Genomic DNA, 18,563 nt, shown 5'->3' with positions numbered 1-18,563 from the left:
CTATCGTGACGTGAAAAGTTGAAAATGTCCCCTAATGTGCATGTTTGCCTGGAATGTCTGAAGTAGGAAATTTGCATGTGTAACTAACAAGGATTGAGATGAGATCATACAAAAAAATAAGGCCACATGGAGATGGAGCAGAGATTGGTGTGCAGTCCTGCAAAGCAAGGAAGAGCAAGGATTGCTGCCAGCCACCAGGAGCTGGGGATGAGACAGGGATCCTCCCCACAGCCTCCAGAAGGAAGCAACTTGGCCGACACCTTGATTTCGGATTTCTGGCCTCTAGAACTGTGAAAGAAGAAATTTCTGTTGTTTTAAACCACCCGGTTTGTGGTAATTTGTTATGACAGCCCTAGGAAACGAACAGTGAATGTCTCTGGCTTATGAGGCTGTAGTCTGAGTGACCCCTCTGAGCTGTGCCTTGGGTAGAGGAGGCCAGTGTTTTCACTCAGACATGATTGGTTCTCATTTCCTGTTCCCAAGGCTGTCTCAGATACAGACTATAAACTAGTTGCCTTTTAAAAGTGCCATATTCCTTAAAACTATAATCGACAGTAGGATCAATTACAGTCCAAATTCAGGCTTCTGCTATCTAATCCTTGATTCATAATTTTGTGAAAATATACCAGAAATATTTAAGCTTTCATTATTTCTAATAATAAATGTATATAAAACAGTTAAAAACAGAAATCAAAACCTGATTTTGAACGTATGACTTTTTAAAGGCATTTTTAAAAAAAATGCTAGGCCAGCTGTGTCCATTGTAGCTCCAGGAACCCTAATGTACTACCAGAAAGAATGTGGGTTCCATAACCTGTCATTTTCTCTCTTTAATTTCTGTTGAAGAATTTCACCGTGTCCTTTGGGTATCCCCATTTCATTCATTAATGAGTCCTGGGGATATGAAATGAATGATGGGACTAAACTGTCAGGCAGGAGAGAAATACTGTGAATTTTGTTCCCTGTGTGATATTGCTACTTTCATCTTAATTCTCCTGCTTCAGGCCCCTGTCATATTAGCCCTATATTTTCAACCAAGGACTAAATAAAAGCCTAACAATGTTAATTTATTTTGGTTTCCTACTTAGGGTTAACTCATTCCCATTTTCATTTTTAGGTTTTAGGCTCTTATTCTACATTTGTTGGCAGGTTAAAATGAATTGCTTTAAATTATGATGATTTGGGTTTTTAGGCCTTTTGGGTGAATTATTAATTTGAAAGATAGAGGAAAAGAAAGCCTATCATTTAGCTTTATTTTTGTTAACTCCCTATGAAGTATTTCTTGAGTAAATGTTAGGATGCAATAGAAAAGGCAAAGACATTTGCATTTAATAGTCCATGTTTGAGCTTTTGGAAATAACTGCATGCCATCATTTTTTTGTTGCTTTTCTTTTGTAGGCACAGATTGCTGTTCCACTGTTAGGCTGGCCTCATAATTCACCTAAATGAATGGTTTTGTATTCTATTTTACATGGAGAAGAAAGAGAAGTCAATTTTAGACACTGGTTCATTGACTATGCATTTTCACATCCCTATGATATACTCGTTCATTCATATAACATATGCTTACTGGTCACCTTGTGGTGTTAGAGGCCCAGATGTAAATACCTCAAACTAAACTTAAACCTCTTTTACCTGGTTCTCCAACCCATCCATCAGTTTTATATCCCTTATGAAGACTGATGGTATTGTTACCCACCAGGCTCACACACACACACGCGCATGCACACACACACGCAAACATATATACATACCTTCAACTAACCCTCAAATCTCTTTAGACACATCTTTCCATAGCCAGTGAGTCACCAGATCCTGTCAACTCCACCTTTTAAATATTGAAATATCACTCAGATTTTGCCTCTTTCCTCAGCTCTATTGTGCGCCTCTTAGTTGGGGCCCCATTATTTCTTGCATGCTTTATTTTATTAACAACCCATATCTAATGCTACCACCACCTTCCTAGCCTAGACACCTCCTAGTATCTCATATAATTAGAAGGGCATTTATGTGCTATTAAATCACTGGACTTTTGAGATGAAAAGATTTTCTAGATTCAAAAATATCCCTCTATAGGTTTGGCTTTTACACACTATGTCCAGACAAACCATAGCATATAGAATTTTATATGTCAGTAGGCATAGATGACTATTCACTGATAGCCAAGCCCTATACTTCACTCAAATGAATGCTTATCCATTCTATTTTTACTGAGAAAACATCCAACATGGATGAATTGACTGAATTTTCCTATTACAGTGCTGGGAGAGCAACTTGGAGGGGAAAAGAGAAGGGGAGGTGCTGGGATGTGAATGTCCAGGCTCATACTTAATTGTTACAACTCTTGGAATGAAGAAATTATAGAACAACTCAGAGAGGGTTGAGGAATCAAGGAAAGCTGGAACTAGAGCCCTTACTTCCTGCATATTCCTGGGGTGACTACAAGTCTCTTGGAGGAGAGCTCTGTCATGCACCAGACTGCTACCAGCAGGATGGTGGAGAAAGGTATTGAGACACATGGAGCAGAATAATAGCCTCCCAGTTACCTGTGGCCAGAATGTTCTCTGTCCATTGTGGGAGACAATTTGGAAACAATTCAAGGACTCATGACAAGGGGCATGGGTGTGTGATTCTTCTATGGGCATGATTTGGTATGATTCAGTCAAAAGCATGATAACCCAAAAGACTAGGAGGAAGCACCCACACTTCAGTGCACATCTGCACAGCTCTTGATGAAGTTGGCAAGGACTAAGAGGGAAGGGAGCTGACTGGAGACCTGTTTTCTTCCTCTTTGATAACGCATGAACTCTACTGTCCTGCTACCAAACATAAACTTAGAATAGAAAATACAGAAAAGAGACCCTGAAAAGGAGGAATTAGCCCTAACAGAGTTTAAACTTTGCATTGATTTCAATGCGTAGAATTGTTTTTAAGCCAAAAGAAATCAATGGTCTTTTCTAAATAATTTAGATCTCCTTTAATTTCTTTCAATGATGTTTTGCAGTTTTCAGTGAGTAAGTCTTACACTTCACTGGTTAAATTTATTAAGGATTTTATTTTCTTGATGCTATTGATGGTATGTTTTTTTTCTCGATTCTGGGTTATCCATTACTAGTTATGGTTATCCATTGCTAGTCTACAGGAATCCTACTGATTTTTGCATATTGACGTTGCACGCTACAACTTTGCTCAACTTGTTCATTAGCTGTAACAAGATTTTTTTGTAGATTCTTTAGGGTTTTCTATATATAAGATCATGTCATCTGCAAATTGAGAGTTTTACTTCTTCCTTTACAATCGGCATGTCTTCTATTTCTTTTTCTTGCTTAATTGTCCCAGCTAGAACCTCTAGTACAATGTACCATAGAGATAGCCAGAATAGATATCTTACTTTCTACCTGATCTCATGGGGAGAGCGCCCAATCTTTCACCATGGAGTAGAAAGTTACTTGTGAAAGTTTTGCAAACACTCTTTATCAGGTTGGGGATGCTGCCTTCTATTCCTAGTTGTTAAGTATTTTTATCATGAAAGGACTTTGGATTTTTTGTTCATTTTTAAATCTTTTTCTCTGTTGTTCTTGTTGAATAATTTTATTGCTTTATTTATTCATTTATTTATTTTAGAGATACTGTCTCACTCTGTCACCCACGCTGGAGTTCAGTGGTGCAATCATAGCTCGCTGCAGCCTTGAGCTCCTGGGCTCAAGTCATCCTCCTGTTTCAGCCTCCAGAGCAGGTGGGAATACAGACATGTGCCACCATGTCAGGCTAATTTTTAAATTTTTTGTGAAGATGGGGTCTTTCTGTGTTGTCCAGGCTGGTCTTGAATCCCTGGCCTCAAGTATCCTCCCACCTCAGCCTCCCAAAGTCTTGGGATTACAGGCATAAGCCACCACACCTGGCCCACTGCTGTATCTTCAAGTTCATTCATATGTTCCTATGTCATTTCCATTCTGCTATTGAGCCCATATAGTGAGTTTTTAAATTTTTGATTACTGCATTTTAAAGTTCTGAGTTTTTCATGTGGTTCTTTATAGCTTGTTTCTTTGCTGACACCTATCTTTCCTTTGATCTTAATAGTGTTCACCTCTTCTTTTTGTGTTATTTTTGTAATACTTGTTTTAAAGCTTTCATGAGCTAATTTCAACATCAAGGTCATCTTGGCATTGGCAGATGTTGATTGTCCTTTCCACTAGTTGAAGTTTTCTCTGTTTTATTTATTTATTTATTTTGTGGGCCATGTCATTTTGGATCATATACTGGACATTTAGAATTTTATGCTATGAGACTCTGGGTCTTGTTTAAATCCTATGGAGAATGTTGATATTTCTGTTTCTGTAGGAAATTGATCCAGTTGAAACTAGCTCACAGGTTTCTACCAGCTTTCTCTGAGTTTTGGTTTTGATGTCAGTTCCATTTTGAAGTCTTTGGAGTGGCATTGAGATTTTCCCTGTGTGCACACCCAGTGGCTGGTCTGGGGCCTGAGATGAAACTATTGGGTTGGTTTCCCTACTTCTCCCTCTCTCTTTATGGCGTCTGTAGTACTTTCTAGTTCTTGGGACATCACCTATTCCGTCTTCTGGCCAAAAGCCTGGGCATGAGGCAGTCTGTTTGCTGCACATTTCCTGGGACTATGACTGAGTCTAGAGCCAAGGGATAGGAAGACAGGAAAAGGAAGTGCCAGAGTTTGTTCCACCCTCTTGGGACTTCAGCTTCTTCCCAAGGAAGGCTCCCCTCCTTGGTGTCTGAGGCACCTGTGGGCTCCCCCATCACTGCTGGCGGTGCCATGGTGTGAGCAAATATCGGTAAGACCAGCAGACCCCGCAGTGGCTTAAGTGCAGGTTCTGCCCTCGGTGCAGCCTCCCGCCTGGTCTCTTTGCTGCTCGGCTGGGACACCCACCCACGAGAGCAGTTCTCTCTCCTGCCTGGAAGCTCTTCCTGACCCACAGTCTCCCCCTTGGTCACTGCAGACGCCTCTTTCTTCTGAGGCAGGCCCAAACCCAGCTCCACAGTGGGGCCTTCACTGGTTGACTCTTTTCCAAGACAGATCTTCCCTGTACACCTCTGTTTCTCTCCCTTTCATCCTTCCACATCTTACCTCCCTCCTTCTCTCTCTTCTTTCCCTTTTCCCTACCCCCGCTCCAGCACCCCATGAGCACTCCCTCCTTCCCCTCGTCCCTCCCATAAGTCCTCTTTCTACCCTTGCCCCATGTCCACAGGGCACTCACTCAGGCCCTGACCACATCACACACACACAGTTTTCCTTTGTGCCCAGTTTTCCTTTGTGTCTATCTTCAGTCTTTAAAAAAAGAACCTTTGGAAAACCTAGGCTCAGAGAGGACAAGTAAGCTACCCAATGCTGTATGGCCTGTTGCTGGCAGAGCTGGAACTATAAGCCACGTGCCTCAGACTCTGGGTCCCTTTCTTTTTCCACCACAGATTTCCAGAAGTTCCAGCTGCCTTTCTTTTTGTGCCTCCTGCTGTCTTTCTCCCCTGCAGGCCAAGCCTTAGGTGAGGGTGAACCTGAGGCATCCTACGGCCAAGCCCCCCATCCTCACTGGGCCTGCATGTTTCCCAAGTTCCTGCTTTTCCAAATCACCTTATAGTCCTCATATTCCACTCTGCCTGGGAGTCCAGTGTCTTTCAGCTGTCTGCATCCTACAGGACAGCCCCTACCAGGCCCCAAGTCCCTCTACCACCTGTCCCAAGCTTAGTGTCTGTGTCAGTGTCCCATGGCTGCTGTAACAAAGTGCCACAGACTCAGGGCTTTAATAACAAACATTGATTCTTTCCCAGTCCTGGAGGCCAGGAGTCTGCAATCAAGGGGTCAGCAGGGTCACAGCCCCTCTGGCATCTCTCCAGGAGGCTCTTTCCTGCCCCTTCCTGCTTCTGGTGGCTCCAGGCACTCTCTGTCCTGTGACCATGTCCCTTTGATGTCTGCCTCTCTCCTCATACAGGCTTCTCCAACCAGTGATCTTTAACTGGCACAATTTTATTCTTTACTTTTGTCATCAGTTAGTATGGAGATTTGTAGGAAATAAAGGGATTTATAGGAAATGAAGAAAGCCGCATTTCCCCTCCCCTGAGATCTGAGTGGTTCTGAATAAATATAGAGCCAACTACAGTCAATGCACTTGTGTGCACGTCCCTAAAAGATCCCTCCTGCCTAGACTATAAAACCCACACTCTTTTGCGGCCGGCCTGGCCACAAACGAGCTCTCTATTCTCTTATCTCACCACTGCCCTTCCAGTTACTGCATTCCAAGTGCTCTAAATTTCTCTCTAAATCTGGAAACCAAAAGTTGATTCATTCCTCTGTGACACCGTGTGCCGTCTATGGATCTGGAGTGTCCTTTTCCCGGGCTGCACATGGCAACCAACTACTCACTCACTGAGACATAAAGAAAACAGCATTTTCTTCCCAACTCTGCCACTGCACTTATATTTTATTTTGGCTCTAGTTTTACGTGTCTGTCTGCTATCACATGAGCTTGGCCTGCTTCTGAGTGCAAAGTGAGGAGGCAAAGCCTCACTAGCAATGTTCATTGAATGCATTAACTGATGGCACTCATAAAATCTTATGACAGAATTGTCTTCCTTTTAAATACCCCCTTCACCTTATATGCTTGTCAGATAATTGTTTTAAGTCCACTTTGTTAGTCACAAGAACTACATAGCTATGGTTAGTGGAATTTTAGTTCAAAGGAAAGCATTTAAATGCATAATGCTAATGGCCATTAACATTCTCTTTCTAACACACTTCTTAGTTTAAAACAAGGATTTTCAAATAAATCATTATCATTCCATAAAATTTCTGTGTCTTAGAACTTTCTGCTTTGACCCTGAATAAAGACAAAAGACTCAAACCTTGTTTTGGGATGAGTTTATGCGTGGCATCTTAGAATATAACTTTTATGCTTAAATGAAATAAACCAAGAATAGTTTAAGGAGGAAAAAAAGCGAGGTGAATAGTTTAGCAAAATTTGGCCTTTCAATGTGTTCCACAGTATTGCCCTAAAGTACAAAGGGAAAATTATTCCCAGGAAACTTGGCATTAAGTACTTAACTTTAAAAATTGCTAGCTTTATATGAACCAGAACGTAACAGTGTTTATAATATCTTTAGAGACTACTTTCAATCAGCGTAGATTAGCTAGAATGAGGTAGTGCCATACATTTTGTGTAAATATATGATTTTTTTTCCCCCAGATGAGTTCAAAATGTTACAAGGAAATTTAATCTGTAGCATTCCAAAGGACACTATATTTACAGGCAGAAAACCTGAGTTTTAAACCCACGCTTACCATTTGCTACCTGTATGACCTTGAGCATCTTAACTTCTCTAGGAATGAAGAAGTGTGATAGAGGCTTTCCAAGGTCACGTGTTGAGTTGTGATTTGGTGGTATCTAAATCAAAACTTACAAGTAACAGATTAAAGGAGGGGAGTCATAGCAAACTGAAGAGATGGAAAATGGAATAAATAAAATTAAAAGGCATAGATTTCAAAAGTCAGGCAATCAGCAAACCATTGAAGTTTGTGGGAAAATATTATACCTTTAGGCATATTTTCAATAAAACTAATACTATCTAAGCTTCTTCCCTTGAAATTTTATAACATATTTTCAGACTAGGGCAATATTTTTAGATTTTTAAAATCTAGGTTAATTCTAAAGAATATATATGTGTGTTTGTATCCACACGTATGCGCACACACACAGACACACACACACACATTCCAGTTCACATCCCAATTAGAGTTCTATGTTGAAAATTCCAAGGTCACAGTGTCATACCATTTCTTTTATTATCCTTCTTTCTTATTTTGTTTCTTTTTTTGCTTTACAGTCTAATGCAAGGGAACCCAAAGTGGAATATGTGTCATTCTGTGGAGGCAAGATAGTGCATTGTAGTGAAAGAAGAAAACATTTGAACTTCCGGTAATATTTACTTTTATAACATTGTTTTCTAATTTATATTAAAAGTTGTATATGGGTCATATTGATATAGAATAGTACACATGTAACGATTTCAATAAATGATATACAGAAATCATAAACACATGACTGAAGGTTTTATACTGACAGGGCTCTGTGGAGAAGCTAAAGGGAGAAGTGCCCGCCATCCAAGATTTCTTTCTTCTGAGATATATCTATCAATTTATCTATCTAGATACATATCCAGTTCATATATTTTATCATAAAATGTAAATATTTTCAATAAAGAAAATTTGGAGAGTACAAAAATATATAAGGGGAGAGATAAATGACATAATCCCCGTGTTTCACACCCAAGACGCATACACAGTCACTGTTCTCTCAAGATCTTAATTGGTAAAAGTCTATTATAATTATACCTGCCCAGTATAAGTACCAAAAAGATGAAAAACTTCTAAAAGTATGATTTTTTTCTTTGGAGAATGGAATTAATTCTCACAACATACTTTTTAAGTCTTTATTAAAATGTACTATCAGAAAGTGAGGGTTGTCTGTTATTTAAGCCTATTGCTTAACCAAATTGGCATCTTCGTTTAGAATACATCTTAAGGATGTTATTTAAGATATGTACATACATTTGTAACTAGAAGAAGTGACTTTCTTTTTTAATCCTTCAAAAGTCATCAGAACCAGGTTGAACTATCGTCAAAGCAATTATTCTTATATAGTTAAAGTCACTGCATTAAGTAGAACTTTCCATAGTTCTTTCTCTATACAATCTCTGAGCCTGATTCCCAGAGGAGCAAGGCTTTTGGTAATTTTTGTTGTGATTTTGGATGTCATGGACATTAGACATCATGCTCTCCAAATATAATAAGATATTTGGTGGGAGAGGAGTTTCTCAGAATGACTTTTACTTGTATTTTTTCCCACCTGGAAAAGGGGACTTGGTTCTCATTCTCCTTTATTCATGCATATATTTAATGCAATAAATATTTAAGTGATTCAAATATACAAAACACTCTGCCAGATATAATCTGGATATCCTGGACAACCTTTTCTGTCTGCATTTTACTTTCAAAATGTCTTGACTCACTATTTTCCATGGACTTTGCTATGTATCTTATTAGCATCCTATCAGCATGAAATTTATCCACGTGCACTCTCTTGGGAATAGATGTATTTTAAAGTTTGAGTTGCTATAATATTTTGAAACTTTTTAGTTTGATTTGAAAGATACATATTGTAGAAGTTATTTGTTTTTCTTGAGTTACTTTGGCTTCAAAGAGAATGAGGTGAGCATGAGAACCAAAGTGCAATCCTAAACCAAAACTTGACAAGGCCAAGATTGAAACTGAGATTCTATGCAATGACTTTCATGGGTAACATCTTTTGAAATATAAAAGTCAAAGATACTTTCCAAATAAATGTGCAGAACTTCGAAAAGAAAACAAATGATTAAATCCAGTAAGTACCTAAGTCTTTTTGATAACTTTTTTCTCTAAACATGATCAATTATTGCTTAAATCAGTAATTCTTATGTACTATTATTCCACAAAGTGAACCATAAATGTTCTTCTATTTAATTAAATAAGTCATCTTCCTAACTTTTCTGAAAGCAATCTTTTAATGGATATTATTTTCTAAAGGTATATTTCTCTTCCTTGTTTCCTAATGTTTCATCATCTTTAAAATGTGGATAACACTAAGAGCTGTCTCCTATTCTTGTTGAAAGGATTAAATGAGTCAAGATATGCCAAGTACAAAGTGCTGGGAATAGTGCCTGATGTGTGTGCTCCAAATGTTACATTTTTTCTTAAACTATTGATAACTAATTACTTTCACTTACCTGATTGTCCTGGGAGACAATAAAATTTGCAAATCAGTATCAAATGAATATAAATGAAATTAGGAAACAATCATGTATCTTTTTCAGCATTTTGTTTCTTCCCATGGACAACCATGCCTGTGATATTAATTCTATATTACCCAAATTATAAATTGAGGAATAAAATTTCCCCAATTGCATATAATTACGTTAAATGAATAGATGATTTTCTGCTATAGCAAGTACTCTAAACCTGAACATATTTCAGAAACACCATTTAAAGTTTTCCTTGAATTTTCTTCTGTTGGAAGCCTCTTTATATTTGAATGTACACATCCCAGGATCATTAGAAAATCCTAGGTAAGATTGGGGGCCAAAAGATTTTCCAGAAGCTTGTCCTCTACCTTGAAGTTGCCTACCTTTTCTTCTCACCACATACCAGAGTGCAGGGGGTGGCCTTCCAGTCGTATCTTTCTTCTCTGTCTCAGTTTCCCTGTCTTTGGATCCATTACAGAGGAAAAGAAAGGCAGATCTCATTGATGGAGTGGAATGACACTTTCCCAGCAGTGAGAACTTTGTCTGCCTTGTCCTTGCTCAGAAAAGTTACTTTCAGCTTCGTTTTTTACTTTCACATTGAGAATGCTTCACTTCAGATTCTTCTCTTTCTTTGTCAAATAGCCCCAGCACCTTGACTTGGTCCTTACAAACTCCCAGGCCATATGCTGCTAAAGGAAACAAATCTTTTTCCACAAGAATAATATTGAAAAACTTTAAAATAACTTAAATAACTTAATTAGACTGGTTACAAGTTCAGTGTTTTGTTTTTGTTTTTGTTTTGAGGGGAGTTTAATTCCACTGCTGACAATTATATTGGGATCATGTGGTTTGACAAGCACTACGTCTCTCTCTCTTTTCAGCCTATCCCATTTTCTAGATTCTCACATTCAGAAATATTTGGCTATTATCAAACACTGAGATTTTCTAGCCTCTCAGCTTAGATTTCAATAAAAATTGCAGGAAATTTTTTTAAAAGAGTGAGAAAGAATAACTAAAGAGAGTCTAAATAGTTTAAAATTAGGCCCTGGTTGTATTGGTCACTGTTTATTTTCATGGTTATGAGATCCTTGTCTTATTCAATGTAGCAAAAATCTAATACCTTTAGGCAGTCGGCCCAAGTTTGATTTTTAGGCATTTTGATTTATAAATTGAATTCTATGTAACCTTTACAGGATTCCCAACTCCATTATCATGTTATTACTTTTATAATGTGTTTTGAGCACTGCCAGTGTGTTCAGAATTGAAAAGCATATTAAAGTGGGCCTATTCCCACAATGGTCTAAACATTTTAGCTGAACTTTGTATTTTTCCACCTCTGCACATTTTGAAAATGCTGCTGTATATTATTTTTCTCAAAACAGATAGAAGTTCCTTTCAAAGTAAGTGTTATTTGAGCGTTTTCATTTGCTAGTGTTGCTAGACTCTGAATGACACTCTTTGGTGGTTCTTAGGCAGTCTAAGGTGACAGCCATCATTCCATTGTCATGCCTTTCAAAATGTTTGGGCATCTTATAAGAAACGATCTTTGAAGTGTCCTTATTTTTCTCTAATATCTGTTTAAGAAAAACAGCCATTTTTTTTTCTTTCAAACTCCTAAATTTTCTTGTTGATCGAAGTCCATTTTTAGTAATGGAAGTGTCTACCTGAATGCATTATGACTTTCTCAAGACTAAGAGGCCAGAAACCAGAATAAATGCCTTTGTCTTTCAAGTGTTTCCTTCATTTAACTTTGCTAATCATTGAAGATGATGCTCCAGTTGTTCATTTCCCAGGGAAGCATCCAAGAGTCACTTTAAAGTGATTATCTTTTTATCTTTGGGCTCACTGAATCATTGAATCTTTATGCTGCTTCCAGGCCTGAAAGACTATTATCCCTGAGATTTTGACTATATAATAATAGATTCAAGATATCCAAGGTTTAGTTATAATTTGCATGTCATTCACTTAACTAAGAGGCACAGAATTTTACACTGACTTTCAGTTTCCATTTTGTCGTACTAGGCTTGTCAAATTTGGGAAAACTATTACTTAAGTTTTACATAGAACCATTTAGGTTGATTTGAAAAAACTGGTTTATGCAAACTGATTACGGCACATATTTATTCCTTAATTTTCACTCCCATAGCTCAAATCTACTGCCAGGTACCAATGCATTTGGAAACAGTTTGTTAATCTACTAAATTGCAGAAGTGAGAAAAATGATAAAAATAGAATATTTTAAGTCTCTATTTGGCAACTTAAAAACTTGACTAGCGACGTTTATTTGACCTGTTCAAAGATCAAACTGAAGGAATGGCTCTATCACTGTTTTCACACTGACAACAACTAACCACTGAGACATGCTTGACCTTATTAAATGATTAGTTGAAATAAGCAAAAAGCACTTTCCAGTTATGAATTGGTGCCTTTGGGATAAATGGAAGACTAATGCTTATGATTAATGAAGGTGATCCTGACAATCATGTCTCACTATTTGTTCACATTCCAATGTTAAAAGCAAACTTAAAATCTTAATGTTGTCTTTACATAGAAAACTGTAACTATTTTTCATCCCTGTTGCATAGTTTTAAATGAAGGAAGCTTTATGGTAGCTGCTAAAATTTAAAGGAAAATAGAAGCATGGTTTAGTAGAAGAATTAAACATTTGCTGACAAATACATTTTAGTCAGTATGTAATATTGCTAAAAATTGATAAAATTGGGGTTGGGGAGGGAAATTAGCTTAGTATTCAAAAGTGTTATTTAATTCATTATTAGAACCACTCATTTGTGACCAATTTGCTTTTGATCATTTCATTTAGTAGCAGAAGCAAAATTTTAACATTCCTAAAAATCTTGCCAAATAATTTGAAGAAGCACAAATGACAAAAATTAATGTAAAAATTAAAAGCCAGAATAATTAATAGAAATTCAAAAAGCTCATAAAGACTTCAAAGCTATCCCAAGATTTTCCTGAAATTATCTAGTCTCTTCAGACCTGTTCCACCAATGGTATATTTTAACAAATGGACAACAATGCTTAAAGGTATATACGAATTTGCCTTTCATCATTGCTATGATGCGTAAACATTACTATTTTCTTTACTCTTCCTGAAACACACCCACAAATTATATCTACCTGTGAGCATGGAATTCCAACCTCAAAGTATATACATCTCAGGAATTTCTAAGAATTCTGCTCTATGAGACTTTGGAATTGGGTGGAAACAGATGAGGATGATGGTGTTTTGTTAACAAGAGGTTCAAACCAACTGAATATTCCCATGTATTGAATAATGACCAGGAATGGAGTGACCCAGCAGTCCTATAGAATAGAGAAGCAGAGTCTTGTAGGGAGGCAGAAGTTACAACTTGACTGGAGTGTGAAGTTTTAGTCCTTTTTCGTATTAGTTTCTTAGGGTTGGTGTAATAAAGTACCATAAACTGGGTGGCTAAAGAACAAAAATTTATTCTGTCACAGCTCTGGAGGCTAGAAGCCCAAGAGCAAGGCATTGGCAGGTTGGTTCCTTCTGAGGTCCATGAGTAAGAATCTATTCCTTGTCCCTCCCCGAGCTTCTGGTGGTTTCTGGAAATCATTGGCATTTTTGACTTGTAGAAGCAACACCTTGCCCTCTGCCTTCACATTCAGGTGACATTCTCTGTGTATGAGAGTCTGTCTCTATGCTAATCATGTTAGATTAAAGCCCACCCTAAAGATCTCATTTTAACTTGATTACCTCTTTAAAGATTATATCTCCAAATAATGTCACAGTCCAAAGTATTGAGGGTTCACCATTCAACTCATTGCAGAGTTGAAGTTACCTGGGCAAGGAGACTACCCTGGTGGTGCTTAAGCAGTCCTGGGCAGGAACAAGATTTGAAACAGGTTAGAGAGAAAACATAGTTCCTTGCTCTTAGGTTCATTCATCCAATATATGTCCCATCCAATGGGATGTCCCATCTAATATGCGTTGCACTGTGTCCCAAGCACTGTGCAAGTGCTAGGATACTGTGGTGAACAAACTAGAGTTTCTCGACTCTGCTCAGTTTACCTTTAGAGCCCAATGACCAGGTCTCTGATGTTCAGAGACAGTTGAATTATAGTCATGGTCAGAAGTCATAAACATAATTGCCTTCAGGTGCCAGGCATAGAATATAGTAACTGAAGCTCATCAGATGTAACAAAAGGCACATCAAAAACTCAGTGGTAACTGGCAACAGAAACTCAGCTTTAGTGTGAGTGAGCACAGCAAATGGAGCAGGCTGTGGTCACTGTGGTATACCCATCCTGCTTATGGGGGACATCCCTCCTGATTGTGGATGCATGGGCTATGGTAGACTTCTGCGTATGCTACCATTTTTCAAAAGAAGTTGGAAATCTGTATTTTATGTAAAGTCTCCTGATTTTTAAATGTTGGTGTCTTACATATTAAGTAGCCATCTAAGACATATCTACTGGTGCACGTGGCCTTGCTCTGTTGCTTTATACCTTCAGCTTAGAGAAAGGAACACATCATCTGCAGTGTGATGGCACAACAGTTGTAATCACCAATCATATCAGGAGGGGAACTTGAGGGTCTTCCTTTTAACACTTCGCCAAAAGTGAATGGAGTGGAGTGTGTTCCAGGTAGTTTGGAGAAGACCATAAGACAAGGGTTGTTCAGCCAACCATGTTATAGGAAGATGAAAAATGAAAGATAAATCAGGCTGTCATGGGGAAAGTAGATTGTATTTCACAGGAGGACAGAATCACTGTAGTCAGGGACCAGCATTCCTACAGATAGACCCTGGTCTGTAGCCAGCATCCAATCATGTTAAATAACTGAGATATTTGCCCATGTTTATGTGTGGGACTTGCCCTAACTAGGTCAATAAACTCCTCACATACCATCTGAACACTAAACTTGTGTTTCTCTCTTCTTCATCGAAGTATGTACATTTACAAACTGCTTGATTTTTCTTTTTCAATCTGCAATTAGATTTTTTCTGTTGTGTTAATAAAGAAATAACAGAAAATATCTAGTTGTTATCTTCTGCTAAAACCTTGCTTATTTAACAGGGATTCATAATGCCTCCATTATATAAATATGTTGGTTATAGAAGGATTCTAACTTGAGATGAGATCATTTTACATGGGGAGGCAAGGATCCAGGCATTCTAGTTTCCTTCTTGTGCACATTTTTGGAAGGAACGTAAACCTTTGGATGTAGGGTGGTGAAAAATTCTGAGAAAAGGGCTGGCAGTTGCAATGGCCCATATTCTACCCTGTGGTGGCAGAGTCTGGAGAACAACAGATACATAGGTTGATGAGATAGGCAACTTTGTTGAAAAGTAGTCTTTTCCCAGGATAATCCTGTAGGAGGCCATATGGCATGAATCAGTGTAACTAAGCCTTCGCAGTATCCCTTTATCCTTTTTTATATTACCTGTGCCACTGAACTAATGTCTTATTAGGCCTGTGTAAAAAATACCACTACCTTTCTCAAGTTTAACTTCTGATTTAAATGAAAGGACATTATCTGAACAGTTGAATCAAGGAGTAAACAACTAAATCCCATTTCAGTATAATCTGTATTTCATGGTGTTTTAACAGGTCAACAGCTTCCTGTGAAGGTTGCTTCATTTAAGTGTTTTCCACAGAATTTAGACACGATTTTGTCTGAACCCAATGGCAATGATAATTTTGCTGAAAACTGCACTTAATTTACATCTTTATATCAGTTATTTTCCTTCTCAAATATAAATATGAATGATATACATTTCTGAGCAATAAAATAGTGAAGAAAATAACATTATGTGGTGATTGTACAGCAGTAACAGATTAGTTACTGTAGAAGATTAAAAGATATATGCACATGCAACAAAAAGTAGGAGATAACTCTGACTTTGAGGATTTCAAGATATGTGTATATCCAGATATAACTTCAAGAACTATCTAGAAACAAGCAAAAGATAACATACAGTCAATTCAAGGTATATTGAAGGCTTGAACTGCTTTTTGGATTTCCAGGCTGTGATAAACATCATGGGCTTTGCTAATCATAGAAGTGTCATAGAAGAGATGGAACTTAGCTGTGCTTCAAGTTCCTGCAAAATTTAGATTGCAGGATAACGATTACAGAAGGTTGGGGCTCTTAATGCTAAAGTTGGGAGAGTTTGCAGGGTAGTAGGGAGGGGACCTCAAGTAGAAGGTGCTTCACTCTGAGTCACAATGAGTCATAGTAACTGATGAGATGAAACAGTAATGTCAGGTCATTTGCTGTCCTAGGACCTATTCAGGATACCGTGTTTAATTGAGTCATCATGTTTCCTGAGTCTCTTTCAAATTTGTAGTAGTTTCTCAGTCTTTCCTTGTTTTTCATGACCTTGACATTTTAAAGAGTCATACTAGTTTTAATTTCTCCTTGAATAGTCTTATAACAAATATTTTTATTTATAATGTACCAGGAAAAATCATAATCATTTTGTAAGCATTGTTCATTAAAAAATTGCTACCAAATTTCATGATTTGAGCAGAGAGAAATAGTATTTTCTAGTGTATGGCTTACTGCCTTCAACAATGTAATGTGAAAATTTTTACCTTTATGCCATCTCAGTATCCCTACATTTCTAGAGGAATATGTGCTGTCTAAGTCAGCTTGGACAGCTATAAGAAAATATCATAGACTGGGTGGCTTAAATAACAGAAATCTAATTTATAATAGTTTTAGAGGCTAGAAGTACAAGATCAAGGTGCCAGCATTATCTGGTGAAGGTCCTTTCTCTGCCTTGCATACCACCACCTTCTTGCTGTGGCCTCCCATGGCAGGGGGAGAAAAAGAGAGGGAGCTTGGAAATTACATAGCTAGAAATAATGTCCCAATTATTAATATAATCCTGGATGGCCCAATGGATACTCTATTTGCCATAGCAATTTACATGGGCATCACAACTCACTGCAGTGGACATGGGATGCTGCCTTTTGGACCTCTGCCAGTGATGTCTCTGAAATCCACATGTTGTTTCCCAGACTCTACCATCTGCACATGGTATTGATTGATTCTTAACACCCTTTTCTTCACTGTCCTCTGAATCACAGTCTTGCACAGGTGCAGTTCATCATCAGGGCCTAGGTCGTATGCCTGAACTTAGCTGAAAAGGATTCTGAGAAAGCAAGTTTCTGACATTGATGCAATGGGACTCAAATAGTGAGAGATGCCTGCAAACATAGGAAGGGTGTTCCAAATGCACCAAGTGATCAGAGATCTTGTAGAAATAGCAATTTTACATTCCATCATATGCAACAACCACACTTTACTGATTTATTCTTCTCTTTTTTTTTTTTTTTTTTTTTGAGGTGGAGTCTCACTCTGTCTCCCAGGTTGGAGTGCAATCTCGGCTAACTGCAAGCTCCACCTCCTGGGTTTGCACCATTCTCCTGCCTCAGCCTCCCAAACAGCTGGTACCACAGGCGCCGGCCACCACGCCCAGCTAATTTTTTTGTATTTTTAGTAGAGACGGGGTTTCACCATGTTAGCTAGGATGGTCTCGATCTCCTGACTTCGTGATCCACCCGCCTCAGCCTCCCAAAGTGTTGGGATTACAGGCGTGAGCCACAGTGCCTGGCCGATTTATTCCTCTTAATAATGGTCACCTCTGCTGACTCCAACTCCCTATTCCAATAAATAACTTAGCAATGGACAACCTCTTTCTCTGGGATATACCTGGGCTATAGGTACTTACCATACATAATACCTCATTTTATCCCTATTCCAATAAATAACTTGACAATGGACATTCTCTTTCTCTGGGATATATCTGGGCTATAGTACTTGACGTATATAATACCTCGTTTTATTAAATAGTGTCAAGCTTCTCTTGGGCATGTCTGTACCAGCAGTAAGTGTGAATACCAGTTTTTCCAAATGTTTGCCAAATATTTGTATTATGTGAAATGTTTTCTGATTGATGTTTTAATTGTATATCTCTGATTATTGGTGAGGTTGGGCATTTCTTCATATACATTTTAGATATTTTTAGATATTTGGGTTTCTACTTCTTTTATGTTTTATTTATATCTTGTTTTTTTTTTTTTTTTTTTGAGTAGGAGTCTCATTCTGTCACCAGGCTGGAGTACAGTGGTGTGATCTCGGCTCACTGCAACCTCCACCTCCCAGGTTCCAGCGATTCTCCTGCCTCAGCCTCCCAAATAGCTGAGACTACAGGCACATGCCACCACGCCCAACAAATTTTTGTATTTTTAGTGGAGACAGGGTTTCACCATGTTGGCCAGGGTGGTCTCAATCTCTTGACCTTGTGATCTGTCCGCCTTGGCCTCCCAAAGTGTTGGGATTACAGGTGTGAGCCACTGTGCCTGGCCTACTTTTTTATCTATTGGATTTTCTGTCTTTCTTTTGTTAATTGATAAGTCCTTTTGTAGTATTTTAGATATTAATCCTTTGTATTTCAAAGACTTTGCAAGCATTTTCTGCTAGCATATCACATTTTGTAACTTTGAGATGTTTTGTTAAGAAAATTTTAATTTTGATGTTTGATTTTTTTTACCTAATGATTTGTCATCTTGGGGTCTTGTTTAAGGTTACAAAGCACGGCTCCTACTTTTTTCCCTTTAAATTTTTTATCTTTAGAGTTTTACCTTTCACATTTGTTCATTTAATTCATCAGCCCTTCCACTATACATGGAGTGAGATAGGAGTCTGGCTTTATTTTTCTCTATATTGAGTCAGTTTTCTCAATGCCATCTACTAAGCTATCTCCCTCTGATAT

This window comes from Macaca nemestrina, chromosome 5, assembly GCF_043159975.1.
Source record: "Macaca nemestrina isolate mMacNem1 chromosome 5, mMacNem.hap1, whole genome shotgun sequence".
Classification (NCBI taxonomy): Eukaryota; Metazoa; Chordata; class Mammalia; order Primates; family Cercopithecidae; genus Macaca; species Macaca nemestrina.
The sequence above is the reverse complement of the archived record's forward strand: the minus strand, read 5'-3'. Positions refer to the sequence as shown.